This window comes from Cajanus cajan, chromosome 1 (genome assembly GCF_000230855.2).
Source record: "Cajanus cajan strain Asha chromosome 1, NIPB_CcT2T_4, whole genome shotgun sequence".
Classification (NCBI taxonomy): domain Eukaryota; kingdom Viridiplantae; phylum Streptophyta; class Magnoliopsida; order Fabales; family Fabaceae; genus Cajanus; species Cajanus cajan.
This window is the reverse complement of record NC_138517.1, coordinates 27543264-27558702: the sequence shown is the minus strand read 5'-3', so window position 1 is coordinate 27558702 and position 15439 is coordinate 27543264.

The following is a 15439-nucleotide window of genomic DNA, read 5'->3' as shown; positions in this document are numbered from 1 at the left end:
CGGCATGGTACAATAAGAAGTCCACTTTCTTCAACTGCCCATGCACCTCCCTAGATCTCTCCATAATCTACAATACAATGCATGATATGAGATGATGAAGATGAATATGCATGCATAGTGTTTATTTGAACTAAGCATTATCATGTTTTCGGGATTTTCCTAATATGATGCTTGATATTGCTTGGTTTGTGATAAATATATATTTTTCTTTTGAATATTTTATATATTTTTGTATTTTTTGGGTGAAAAGGGAAACTACCTATATGAATGCAAATGAAGGTAGATGTTAACACCATGTACTAGAAGATCTTTATTTCTATTTATTCTTTTTATTTAAATAGAATAGGGATGTTGTTTGTTTAACAAATGCAAATGTATGCTCATACAATGTCACATAGTCAATGCACAAACAATTCACTCATCCACGAACAGTCACGAGCAAATTACGAGGTAGGGGTCTCCTGCAGAAAAGTGCATATTCAAGGAGGATCTAACTGTTCTCACTTGGTCAAAGGCCCCCAAGGTGCCCCCATTATAGGGACCCAATTCCTCTTGTCGTAGGTCGATGGAAAGCTCCAACGCACCGTCGGACTCAAGTTCATGGTTATCACCTTGAGTGATGTTTTCCGACAACGGTCTCATAGGCTCCTATAAACCCATCAACCGGCCGTACTAACATCCACTCCCTATGGATTACCACTCATGCCCCCGGGTATAGAGGGAACTGTTGTGTGCAAAGGTTTGTGTGCAATTTTATTTCAAACAATTGCGGAAAATTAAACATACAACAGTTATTAAAGCCAAATAGATAAACATGTTATCATACAAGTGAGGGGTAATAAAGTAATTTTAACTATTATTTGTTAAAAATAATCTGTCACTAAATGGGACTGACTCTCGAGGCTTCCCCAGTGGAGTCGCCATCTGTCGCCACCGGCCCGAAACGGGGCTTTCGGCATTCGCGATTGATGGTTGGACTCGTTTTTTGTTTTAAAAATGTGGATTGCTAGAATGACTTATTCTCAAACTGAGACCTCGTCAAACGAGCAATTTTATTAAAAGGCTCACCAATCCATATTAATCCCAAGCGGGACCCTCCATGGATTAGTGGTTTTCGCAAAAGGAGGGTTCGTGGAGTCGCCACCAATGTTTTACTCAAAACATTGGAAAAAGGGATAAGGCAATTGATTTAAAAATCAACTTTGGCCACTACAACCAGAGTTGGGTAAGGGAGTCGGTTACGCGTGGGGAAGGTGTTAGCACCCCACGGCGCCCCTTTCGGGTTCCCTATGACAGATTATTTTTAAAAGAACAGTATAAAATTACTAAATTACCCCTATTTATTCTAAGCAATTATAAATTGACTATCTACATGATGACAGTTTAAATATGCACACAGAAAGCAGTAAAAGGAAGGATTGAAAGGAAACCTCTTGAAGCGTGCTTTTATATATTGCAAAGAACTGGGAAGCGTTTTGGCGTTCCCTCGCTCTACAAGCCCGCTCCTCGCTCTCCTAGAACAAAATTTTAACTAAGGGAATCAAAAGATTTCCCCTCGACTAAGTTCGATCCTCAAGCAAAATGGCTCGGGGCTCAAGAACTTCGTCGGATCGACTCCCAGAGAGATTTCTAGGGCAGAACACTGCTCAAAAACCCCAGAATACTCAAGGAGGGAGTCAAAACTGAGTGAAAAAGTGTGGAATGACGTCCAATTGACGTCATATTTATAGGGAATAGGCGCAATACGGCCTACAGGGGCAATACGGCCGTATTGAAATTTTTGAACTTCAATACGGTCGTATTGGAGTTCAATACGGTCGTATTGAAATTCAGAAATTTCAATACGCCCGTATTGAGTTCGCTGCGGTTGTATTGAAGTGTCAATACGGTCGTATTGACTTCAGTACGACCGTATTGAAGTGCCAATACGGTCGTATTGACTTCAGTACGGCCGTATTGGGCTTTTTCCCTCCACTTCCTTATTTTGAGCTATTCTAAGACCTCTAGACCTACAGAGAACCCTCCTAGGGCCTTCGAGGAGTCCTTCTGGCTGATTATCCTTCAGTCTTCGAGAGTCTTCAAGCTTTATTTCCGACCCGGACAATTTTAGGGGTCTACAATGAGGAGACCATCTCTCCGGATCTGCAAAGACTGCTAGATCAAGAAGCTCGTCTACTCCAACCGAATCAAGAAGAATTGGAGACCGTGAATTTGGGGCAGGGTCAAGAATTGAAAGAGGTCAACATTGGGACCCGTATCAGTGATGGAATAAGAACGCAATTAATTCAATTATTGAGGGAATACAAGGACGTATTTGCATGGTCGTACCATGATATGCCCGGGTTGGACTCCAACATTGTCGAACACAAGTTGCCCTTAAAAGAGGGGTTTCGACCTATTAAGCAAAAGCTTCGACGAATCAAGCCCGAATGGTCCTTAAAGATTAAGGAGGAGGTGGAAAAACAATTGGACGCGGGATTCTTGGTTGTATCCCAGTATCCCGAATGGCTGGCTAACATTGTGCCAGTCGTCAAAAAGAATGGGAAGGTTAGAGTGTGTGTTAATTATAGGGATTTGAATCGTGCCAGTCCAAAGGACGATTTTCCCTTGCCACATATTGATACACTCGTGGATCACACCGCCACAAACACACTCTATTCCTTTATGGATGGATACTCGGGGTATAATCAAATCAAGATGAATATAGAAGACCGCGAGAAAACTTCTTTCATTACACCCTGGGGGACTTTCTGCTACAGGGTGATGCCTTTTGGACTTAAAAATGCGGGTGCCACCTACCAACGAGCGATGGTGACACTATTCCACGATATGATCCACAAAGAAATTGAAGTATACGTGGATGACATGATCGCAAAGTCAAAAGACGAAATGGACCACATCCAATATTTGAGAAAATTATTCAATCGGCTTCGTAAGTATCAGCTTAAGCTAAACCCGGCTAAGTGTACTTTCGGAGTTCGGTCGGGTAAGCTTCTTGGGTTCGTCGTCAGTGAAAAAGGCATAGAGGTGGACCCCGATAAAGTAAAGGCAATAATGGAAATGCCTCCTCCTAAAACTGAGAAAGAAATTAGAGGATTCCTCGGCAGGGTGAACTACGTCGCAAGGTTCATCGCACAGTTGACTGACACGTGCAAACCAATATTCAAGCTGTTGCGCAAGAATCATTCCGAAACTTGGGATGAGAATTGTCAACGAGCTTTTGACAAGGTCAAACAGTGCTTGGCCAATCCACCAATATTGGTGCCACCTGTCGAGGGAAGGCCATTAATCCTCTATCTGACAGTGCTTGATGAGTCCATGGGAGCCGTGCTAGGGCAACAGGACGAAACTGGAAAGAAAGAACAAGCCATCTACTACCTGAGCAAAAAGTTCCTTGATTATGAAATCCGCTACACGCCATTAGAAAAGACTTGCTGTGCGTTGGCGTGGGCAACACAAAGGCTCAGGCAGTACATGATAAGGCATACTACTTGGTTGGTTTCCAAAATGGACCCAATTAAGTACGTGTTCGACAAACCAATAATCACTGGGAAGATTGCCCGATGGCAAGTGCAATTATCAGAATTTGACATCATACATGTCACACAAAAGGCCATCAAGGGTAGTACCTTAGCTGATTACCTAGCACACGGGCCGACCAATGACTATCAATCCCTTCAGGATGATTTCCCCGATGAGCATATAATGAGTATACAACATGAAGATCCTAAGGATGATACGTGGACCATGTACTTTGATGGAGCCTCCAACATGCTTGGACAGGGGATTGGAACAGTACTAATCTCCCCACAAGGAAAGTATATCCCCCTAACGGCGAGATTCAACTTCGACTGTACAAATAACATGGCCGAATACGAAGCTTGCGCGTTAGGAATCCAAGCAGCAATCAACAATGGTATCCTAAAGCTCAAAGTATTTGGAGATTCGGCTTTAGTCATTCACCAACTGCGAGGTGACTGGGAAGTCCGAAATCCTAAACTGATACCATATGTTGAGCATATCAAAGATTTGACACAATTCTTCCAAAGTGTCATCTTTGAATACATTCCAAGGGAGGAGAATCAGTTTGCTGACGCCCTTGCTACACTATCATCGATGTTCGCCTTGGATAAGGAGCATGAAATGCCCATCATCAATATCCGGCGGCACGATAAGCAAGCGTTCTGCCTACTGATAGATGAAGCTGTTGACGATCATCCATGGTTCCATGACATCAAACAATATCTGTCAAAAGGGGAATATCCTGATATGGCTAGTGATAATGATAAAAAGCATATCCGAAGAAGGGCCATGGGATTTCTGTTGATTGGAGAAACCCTCTACAAAAAGAATTATGACTCGGTCTTGTTGAGATGTATAGACCAAGTCGAAGCTCAAAATGTAATCAAAGAAATACATGAGGGGGTTTTCGGTACCCATATTCCCGGGCCTGCAATGGCTAAGAAAATCCTCAGAGCAGGATATTATTGGTCGACCATTGAAAGGGATTGTTACCAATACGTCCGGAAATGCCACAAATGTCAAGCATATGCCGACAACATTCATGTCCCACCAACGCCACTCAATGTTTTGGCTTCACCATGGCCATTCGCAATGTGGGGCATGGATGTTATTGGACCCATCGAGCCAAAAGCATCCAACGGACATAGGTTCATCCTTGTGGCCATTGACTATTTCACTAAATGGGTAGAAGCGGCATCGTATGCTCATGTGACCCGAAAGGTGGTAACATCCTTCATAAGGAAGAACATCATATGCAGATACGGTATTCCCGATAAGATCATCACTGATAATGGATCCAATTTGAACAATAAGATGGTGGAAGAATTGTGCAAAGAGTTCAAAATTCAGCACCATAACTCTTCCCCATATCGACCAAAGATGAATGGGGCAGTCGAGGCAGCCAATAAGAATATCAAGAAGATAGTACAAAAGATGGTTGTCTCATTCAAAGACTGGCATGAGATGCTACCCTTCGCTCTCCATGGTTATAGGACTTCAGTACGTACATCCACAGGAGCTACTCCATTCTCCCTTGTTTATGGAATGGAGGCAGTTCTGCCGGTTGAAGTCGAGATACCTTCTCTGAGAGTAATCATGGAAGCAAAACTTTCCGAGGCAGAATGGGTTCAAAGTCGATACAACCAATTGAACCTTATCGAAGAAAAACGACTGAACGCTATATGCCATGGTCAAGCCTACCAAAGGAAGATCAAAAAGGCTTTTGACAAGAAAGTCCATCCTCGAATCTACCATGAGGGAGAGCTGGTGATGAAGAAATTGCTACCAGCTCAAAAGGACAAAATCGGAAAGTGGGCCCCAAATTACGAAGGACCATATGTGGTGAAGCGAGCCTTCTCTGGAGGAGCATTGATTCTCACAGACATGGACGGAGAAGAACTTCGATACCCAGTCAATGCTGACGTGGTAAAGAAGTATTATGCTTGAAGACGTTGCTTGCATCAGCCCGCTAGGATGAAAACCCAAAAAGGGCATCCTAGGCAAAAGTTAGGGCAAAACAAAAAGCCCGCCAGTACAATGGTACTAGGCAAAACAAAGGCAAAATTATCCCCGCTAGGACACGTCCTAGGCAAAAATTAGGGGCAAAAGAATAAGATGCAAAAAGTAAAGCAAGCAACGATCACTTGAACCGAAAACCGAAAGGCGGTTCAAGTGATAATCTTCTAGAAGCAAGCGTCTTGCAGTATCTACACTCCTGGCTCAGGCATCTCACCCAAAACGATTAGGGGAACGAGAAGAGCGACAATTACAGATATAATTGTTTAAGCCAAAAATGTATAGCCTACCTTGGCCAGCCTTTCTTCAGAAATTCCTTTTGTAAATCTTTCTGTATAAACATTTGTGAATATCAATAAAATATCCATTTGTTTCTTTTCTCTCTTGACCATGTGATTATGCCTTTGAGTTGGTTTTTCATAAAATTGTACGAAATTCCATTAATAATCGGTCAATAAAAGAAAATTGGAGGGGTTCCTGTAAAATCCATAATCCCTTGCATAAAGGCTCACAAAAATACTCCCTCGCGTCAATGACAGAAAGTCCTCCAAGAAGAAGAGGATAGGGAGAGCCACTCACTTTTCTAAAATAAATGAACAAAAATAAAAATTGTATTGCATTTGTGCATCACATACACTTTAGTTGCACATTCAAAGACCTTATCATGAGGCAACTGCATAAAATAGAAAAATAGAAAAATTGCTTGTGTATGACAGCAGCAAGCAAAATACAAAGATTCAGAAAATCAACAGCATCTCAGAATAATTGAGCCTGGAGAGGCTTGCCGAAAGAATACTCTCAGAATAATTGAGCCTGGAGAGGCTTGTCGAAATAATACTCCTTCAGAATAATTGAGCCTGAAGAGGCTTGCCGAAAGAATACTCTCAAAATAACTGAGCCTGGAGAGGCTCGCCGAAATAATACTCTCTCATAATAACTGAATTTAATTTCTGTACAGCAAAAGCCAAAAACATAAAAAAAGGCAAAATACAGAAAAAGCCAAAAAAATAAAAAAGGCAAGGATACAGAAAATCCAACAATCAGTTTGCACAGAATAACTGAGCCTGGAGAGGCTTGCCGAAACAATACTCCTCATCCCCCACATCAAAGAATAATTGAGCCTGGAGAGGCTCGCAGAAATAATACTCCCTAGAGAAACCTCAACTCACGCTCTTGGACTCAAAATCCCCAGCAAGAGCTATCAAAGCAAGATCGACGACATTCCCAATGGAAGCACGATCACCCAAGCAGAATATCCAAGTCAAAGGACTTAAACTTCCTCAGTGAAGATAGCTCTCCAACTCAAGTGTCGAGTGAGGCTAAGCCTGTAGAGGCTTCCTAAATAATACTCTGGGATACATAAGATCCCCAAATCCCCAGTCGCCTACTCAAGAGGCATCCCTGCAGAAGGAAAAAATAAAAAAAATCAATAATCATTCCCCAAGTGGAATCTGGCTCTCAACCAATCATTGAACGTCAAGCTGATACGCCTAACAGAAGAGGCTAATCAAAATCAACGACAAAATCCCCCAGTGGATAACAGCCTACACAGAGGCAGCAAAATCAGAAAACCAAAAGAGACACCCGAACAAGGATAACCGGGATACTCCACCAACGTCGAAAGGACGTCAGCCAATCATAAGGCACCGCTCACATCAGAAAGAGCATCTTTGTGTCTGCACCCAAAGGAATCAGAAATTCCCCAGTGGGAACCAACTACGCAATGGAAAGTTGGGACACAAGAACCTATGAGTAACTGCACATCCCCTAGACGGATCCCTGCGTTATCCAGCCCTTAGTGGCACAAAATCAAAAAACAACCGTCGAAGCAGCATCGTGGACTGTGGAGACAAAATCATCACGAATCCCTGGAAAGGAGATATTCACGCTACCCCGTCGTCACAAACACGGAGGTATGTAGCTTCCGGCTCGGGCAATGAGCGAAGCTATCTCTGGAAAAGGGGTACTCACCGCTCACCGTTGTCACAAAGGTACTTAGCTTCCGGCTCAAACAAAGAGTGAAGCTAAGCCTGGAGAGACGGTACTTACAGCTTCCAGCTTGGGCAACAAGCAAAGCAAGGCCTGGAGAGGCAAAACTCACACTGCTCACCGTCGTCACAAAGGTGCTTGGTTTCCGGCTCGAACAAAGAGCGAGACTAAGCCTGGAGAGGCGAAACTCACACTGCTACCGTCGTCACAAGGGTACTTAGCTTCCGGCTCGAACAAAGAGTGAAGCTAAGCCTGGAGAGGCGATACTCACAGCTTCCAGCTTGGGCAGCAAGCATAGCAAAACCTGGAGAGGCTACTCGACAATTTTCCACCGGAAGACGCTACAAGTCAGAAGGTCGGCGCATCACCCGGACAATTGGGTCAACTCCTTTACTTGTCAGCCGGTACACCAAAAGGCCGTCCGACTAAGTAAAGGGGGGGCAGCTGTAGATCCCTAAAATTGTCCGGGACGGAAATAAAGCTTGAAGACTCTCAAAGACTGAAGGAAGATCAGCCAGAAGGACTCCTGGAAGGCCCTAGGAGGGTTCTCTGTAGGTCTAGAGGTCTTAGGATAGCTCAAAAATAAGGAAGTGGAGGGAATGAAGCCCAATACGGCCGTACTGAACTTAATACGGCCGTATTGAAGCTTCAATACGACCGTAGTGAACTCAATACGGCGTATTGAAGTTTCTGAAACTTCAATACGGTCGTACTGAAGTCAATACGACCGTATTGACACTTCAATACAACCGCAGCGAACTCAATACGGGCGCATTGAAATTTCTGAATTTCAATACGACCGTATTGAACTTCAATACGACCGTATTGAAGTTCAAAAATTTCAATACGGCCGTATTGCCCCTGTAGGCCGTATTGCGCCTATTCCCTATAAATATGACGTCAATTGGACGTCATTCCACACTTTTTCAGATAGTTTCAACCCTCTCCTTGAGTATTCTGGGGTTTTTGAGCAGTGTTCTGCCCTAGAAATCACTCGGAGAGTTGATCCGACGAAGTTCTTGAGCCCCGAGCCATTTTGCTTGAGGATCGAACCTAGTCGAGGGGAAATCTTTTTGATTCCCTTAGTTAAAATTTTGTTCTAGGAGAGCGAGGAACGGGCTTGTAGAGCGAGGGAACGCCAAAACGCTTCCCAGTTCTTTGCAATATATAAAAGCACGCTTCAAGAGGTTTCCCTTCAATCCTTCCTTTTACTGCTTTCTGTGTGCATATTTAAACTGTCATCATGTAGATAGTCAATTTATAATTGCTTAGAATAAATAGGGGTAATTTAGTAATTTTATACTGTTCTTTTAAAAATAATCTGTCATAGGGAACCCGAAAGGGGCGCCGTGGGGTGCTAACACCTTCCCCACGCGTAACCGACTCCCTTACCCAACTCTGGTTGTAGTGGCCAAAGTTGATTTTTAAATCAATTGCCTTATCCCTTTTTCCAATGTTTTGAGTAAAACATTGGTGGCGACTCCACGAACCCTCCTTTTATGAAAACCACTAATCCATGGAGGGTCCCGCTTGGGATTAATATGGATTAGTGAGCCTTTTAATAAAATTGCTCGTTTGACGAGGTTTCAGTTTGAGAATAAGTCATTCTAGCAATCCACTATTTTTTAAACAAATAAACGAGTCCGACCATCCTTCGCGAATGCCGAAAGCCCGTTTCGGGCCGGTGGCGACAACTATTATTTGTTAAAAACAATCTGTCACTAAATGGGACTGACTCTCGAAGCTTCCCCAGTGGAGTCGCCATCTGTCGCCACCGGCCCGAAACGGGCCTCGGCGGTCGCGAAGACGGTCGAGCTCGCTATTATTTTAGTTTTGAAAATGTATTGGATTATTAGAACGACTTGTTCTCAAACTGAGACCTTGTCGATCTTATCCAATTTATTTATTAAATGTCTCACCAATCCATATTAATCCCAAGCGGGACCCTCCATGGATTAGTGGTTTTCGTAAAAGGAGGGTTCGTGGAGTCGCCACCAATGTTTTACTCAAAACATTGGAAAAAGGGATAAGGCAATTGATTTTATAAATCAACTTTGGCCATTACAACCAGAGTTGGGTAAGGGAGTCGGTTACGCGTGGGGAAGGTGTTAGCACCCCACAGCGCCCCTTTCGGGTTCCCTATGACAGATTATTTCTAAAATAACAGTGTAAAATCACTAGATTACCCCTATTTATTCTAAGTAATTATAAATTAACTATCTACATGATGACAGTTTAAATATGCACACAGAAAGCAGTAAAAGGAAGGACTTTAAGAAGAAACCTCTTGAAGCGTGCTTTCTATATATTTCGTAAAACTGGGAAGCTTTTTGGCGTTCCCTCGCTCTACAAGCCCGCTCGCTCCCTCCTATAAAATTTTGACTACGGAAATCCGGAGGATTTCCCTTCGACTAGGTTCGATCCTCAAGCAAAATGGCTCGGGGCTCAAGAACTTCGTCGGATCAACTCTCCGAGTGATTTCTAGGGCAGAACACTGCTCAAAAACCCCAGAATACTCAAGGAGAGGGTTGAAACTATGTTCCAAAGTCTGGAATGACGTCCAATTGACGTCATATTTATAGGGAATAGGCGCAATACGGGCTACAGAATCAATACGGCCGTATTGAAATTTTTGAACTTCAATACGGTCGTATTGAAGTTCAATACGGCCGTATTGAAATTCAGAAATTTCAATGCGCCCGTATTGAGTTCACTGCGGCTGTATTGAAGCTTCAATACGGCCGTATTGATTTCAGTACGGCCGTATTGAAGTTTCAGAAACTTCAATACGCCGTATTGAGTTCACTGCGGCCGTGTTGAAGCTTCAATACGGCCGTATTAAGTTTAGTACGGCCGTATTGGGCTTCATTCCCTCCACTTCCTTATTTTAAGCTACTCTAAGACCTCTAAATCTACAGATAGCCATCCTATGGTCTTCTAGGAGTCCTTCTGGCTGACTTTCCTTCGATCTTTGAGGGTCTTCGAGTTTTATTTCCGACCCGGACAATTTTAGGGGTCTACACCACTACACGCTCGCTCGTTCCTTCCCTAAAAATAATTTTTACTATGGAAATCAAAAAGATTTCCCTTCGACTAGTTTGAATCCTCAAGCTAAATGCTCAGAACTCAAGAACTTTGTCGGATCGGCTCTCGGAGAGACTTCTAGGGCAGAACACTACTCAAAAACCCGAGAATACTCAGCAAGAGGGTCCAAAAGTATGGAAAAAGTGTCCAAATGTGTCTAATGACGTCCAAATGACGTCCTATATATAGGAGTGAGGCGCAGTACGGCCTCTGACATCAATACGGCCCGTACTGAAGTTTTGAACTACAGTACGGGCGTATTGAATTCAGTACGGCCGTACTGAAGTTCAAAAACTTCAGTACGGCCGTATTGGTTTCAGTACGGCCGTATTGTAGTTCAAATTGTTCAGTACGGCCGTACTGAACTTCTAGGAGGCCGTATTGAGCTCCAATCCTCCCACATCCTTATTTTAAGCTACTCTAAGACTTCTAAACCTATGAAGAATCATCCTAGGGTCTTCCAGGGTCTTCCAGGAGTCCTTTCGGCTGACTTTCCTTCGGTCTTCGAGAGTCTTCGAGTCTTATTTCCGACCCGGACAATTTTAGGGGTCTACAGCTGCCCCCCCTTTACTTAGTCAAATGGCTTTTTGGTGTACCGGTTGACAAGTAAAGGAGTTGACCCAATTGTCCGGGGAATAAGCCATCCTTCCGACTTGTAGTGTCTTCCGGTGGAAAATTGTTGAGTAGCCTCTCCAGGTTGAGTATTAGTCGTCGCCTCTCCAGGCTCGTGCATACCTCGGTGTTTCTGACAACCTTGGTAGCTGAGTATCGCCTCTCCAGGCTCTGCCTCCGTGTTTCTGATGACGTTAGCAGTTGCACACCTCCGTGTTTCTGACGACGTTGGTGGCTGAGTACCGCCTCTCCAGGCTCTGCCTCTGTGTTTCTGACGACATTGGCAGTTGCATACCTCCGTTGTTTCTGGCGACGGGGTAGCTGAGTACCGCCTCTCCAGGCTCTGTCTCGGTGTTTCTAACAACCTTGATAGTTGCATACCTCCGTTGTTTCTGACGACGGGGTAGCTGAGTACCCGCCTCTCCAGGCTCTGCCTCGGTGTTTCTGACAACCTTGGCAGCTGAGTTTGCCCTCTCCAGGGTCTGCGGTTTGCCCTCCCCAGGGTTGCGTACCTCCGTGCTTCTGGTCACTTTGGTAGCGTGAGTTTGCCCTCTCCAGGGTCTGCGGTTTGCCCTCCCCAGGGTCTGCCTCCGTGTTTCTGACGACGTTGGCAGTGTGAGTTTGCCCTCTCCAGGGATTTGTGATGATTTTGTCTCCACATTCCACGATGCTGCTTCGACGATTGTTTTTGATTTTTGTACCACTGAGGGCTGGATAACGCAGGGATCCGTCTAGGGGATGTGCAGTTACTCATAGGTTCTTGTGTCCCAACTTTCCATTGCGTAGTTGGTGCCCACTAGGGAATTTCTGATTCCTTGGGGGTGCAGACACAAAGATGCTCTTTCTGATGTGAGCGGTGCCTTATGGTTGGCTGACGTCCTTTCGACGGTGGTGGAGTATCCCGGTTATCCTTATTCGGGTGACTCTTTTTGATTTTCTGGTTTTATTGCCTCTGCGTAGGCTGTTATCCGCTGGGGGATTCTATTGTGATGATTTTGTCTCCACAGTCCACGATGCTGCTTCGACGGTTGTTTTTGATTTTGATGCCGCTGAGGGCTGGATAACGCAGGGATCCGTCTAGGGGATGTGCAGTTACTCATAGGTTCTTGTGTCCCAACTCTCTATTGCGTAGTTGGTGCCCACTGGGGAAATTCTGATTCCTTGGGGATGCAGACACAAAGATGCTCTTTCTGAGGTGAGCGATGCCTTATGATTGGCTGACGTCCTTTCGACGTTGGTGGAGTATCCCGGTTATCCTTATTCGGGTGACTCTTTTTGATTTTCTTGGTTTTGTTGCCTCTGCGTAGGCTGTTATCCGCTGGGGGATTCTGTCGTTAATTTTGATTAGCCTCTTCTGTTAGGCGGATCATCTTGACGTTCAATGATTGGCTGAATGCCGAATTCCACTTGGGGAATGATTATTGATCTTTTTTGGATTTTCTCTTTTTGAAGGAGTGCCTCTGAGTAGGCGAATTATCTTGATGTTTGGTGTTCGGCTGAGTGCCGGATTCCGCTTGGGGAATGGTTATTGATCTTTTCGGATTTTCTTTTTTTTGAAGGAGTGCCTCTGAGTAGGCGAATTATCTTGATGTTTGGTGTTCGGCTGAGTGCCGGATTCCGCTTGGGGAATGGTTGTTGATGTTTTTGATTTTTTTCTTTTTTTGAAGGAGTGCCTCTGAGTAGGCGAATGGGGATTGAAGATCTTATGTATCCCAGAGTATTATTTAGAAAGCCTCTTCAGGCTTAGCTTCACTCGTCGCTCGAGTTGGAAAGCTATCTTCCACTGAGGAAGTCAAAGTCCTTTGACTCGGATATTCTGTTCGGATGATCATGCTTCCATTGGGGAATCTTGCTGATCTTGCGCTGATAGCTTTCACTGGGAGTTCGGCCCAAGAGTGCAAGCTGAGATGTCTCTGGGGAGTATTATTTCGGCAAGCCTCTCCAGGCTCAATTATTCTGTACGATTGGGGAGTATTATTTCGGCAAGCCTCTCCAGGCTCAGTTATTCTGTATGATGAGGGAGTATTATTTCGGCAAGCCTCTCCAGGCTCAGTTATTCTGTATGATGAGGGAGTATTATTTCGGCAAGCCTCTCCAGGCTCAGTTATTCTGTACGATGGGGGAGTATTATTTCGGCAAGCCTCTCCAGGCTCAGTTATTCTATATGATGAGGGAGTATTATTTCGGCAAGCCTCTCCAGGCTCAGTTATTCTGTATGATGCGGTTGATTTTCTGAATTTTTGCCTTTTTTGTCGTTTTTTGGCTTTTTCTGTTGACTGCTGTCATACACAAGCAATTTTTTTCTATTTTTCTATTTTATGCGATTGCCTCATGATAAGGTCTTTAAATGTGCAACTAAAGGCCAATACGGCTGTATCCATTTCAGTACGCCTGTATTGAGTTAAAAATTTGTTCATAACCCTAATTTTAGTACGGGCGTACTGAACATGGTACGGGCGCATTGTTTTTTCTGAAGTTTGATTTTTTTTGATTTTTGGTTTTTTCAATAAACAGAGAATAAGTGATCTTCCAGTACACCTATCATCTGTATGCATGTATGCGGTATGATGCACCTAATTCTATTTGATTTATTTTTTCAAAAGAATTAACCGATGCGTTTCTTTGCTTGGATTTTGCCATTCCTCTAGACGGGCTGTGCGCTGCCGATTTCTGTAACCGAGGAATGATGCGTGTTATATCGAGATTGGTGTCATCAACCAAGTGATCCTTCCCTTCCTTTAGAAGACATGTCAACCCTCCTATTGACCACTATATCTCCATGTTTCCACTAGATTATTCTAAAATCGTTTGGGACAAGAGAAAGGAAAGGAAAGATATTTTTTTTTGTTCAAAAGTTTGTGTTTTAGAGGGGATTATTATTGTTTTGAAAGTGGTTTTTGTAAGAATGGCTGGCCAAGGTAGGCTCGTGTGTTTAGGCTTTGTTTGATTAAACACTTATGAAGTTAAGAAAGTCCTGTTATTGACGTTGTGATTTGACAACTTAGATAGCTTCCCTTGAACCTTTCTTTTTGAATTTGGCTCATGGTACCATCATGGATTTCTTTTGCTTTTTGATAGTCCTTATTTTTGTCTAAAACACCCTTTTGTGGCGTTTTAGCGGACCTTTGTTTTTGTTCATTTTTGCAACCCTAATTTTTGCCTAGGTCACCCTTTCGTGGGATTCCTAGCGGGTTCTTTGCTCTTATTTTTGCGCAGCCCCCTTTTTGGGTTTCCTGCCGAGCTTTTTTGTTTTTAAAGGATTTCTTTTTTATCCATGATGGCACTTGTCGAGGCCAAGGAAAGGTGCTCCAAGTTGTCACGCACACTTCCACATAAAAATGATGCGGGTTTATTGTTATTAAGACAATTTTAACCTCATTCATGCTTATTCAAACAGGGTTAAAATAATGTGGTCTAGAGATTTATTGCAAGCAAGAAAAGAAGCAATAAGAAATAATAAAGAATGATTTTATTATAATCATAGTGGAAACATGTGCCCTATCGAGGCTCGGGGGTTGGGCTGTCCCCGAGGAGTAATCTCTAATAGTCATCAGGTCTATACATCCCTATCGGAAGGAGAAGAGTACTTGATGACGACGACCGGCCTTGACGCTTGTGAACCGGCCTTCCTAAAGATCTGGCTTAAAGAACGTCGAGAAGGATCTTGGTTCCTCTTCGTCCTTTGATCTTTATTAGGGTTGTGTCCTAACCCTTGTTTCCCCGGATTATCCTTTATAATGGGTAGCTCGGGAATTCCTTGGGAATCCTTGCCAAGTCCTTGTCCGGGCAAGTATCCATTCTTGGTGAGCACATGGGCTACCTTCTTCATTTCTCGGGGAAACGTTTCAACATTGGCAATCTCCAATGCTTGGAAGGCGGTTTCTAGAGCTTCCTCTGCTGCATCCACATAAGGTATGGCAGATGGCTTGCTGATGAGTATGTCATATTCAGCTTGTACGGTCACCAGCTTGTCATCCACTATGAATTTGACTTTCTGGTGGAGCGTAGAGGGAACAGCTTTCGCATCATGAATCCAAGGTCGGCCGAGGAGACAACTGTATGCGGGAGTAATGTCCATCACTTGAAATTCGATGTTGAAGATGGTGGGTCCAATTTGGATTGGAAGATTGACTTCTCCCACCACTTCTCTTTTAGAACCGTCGAAATCTCGGACGATCATATTGCTCGGGCGCATTTGGATTCCCTTGATTGCCAT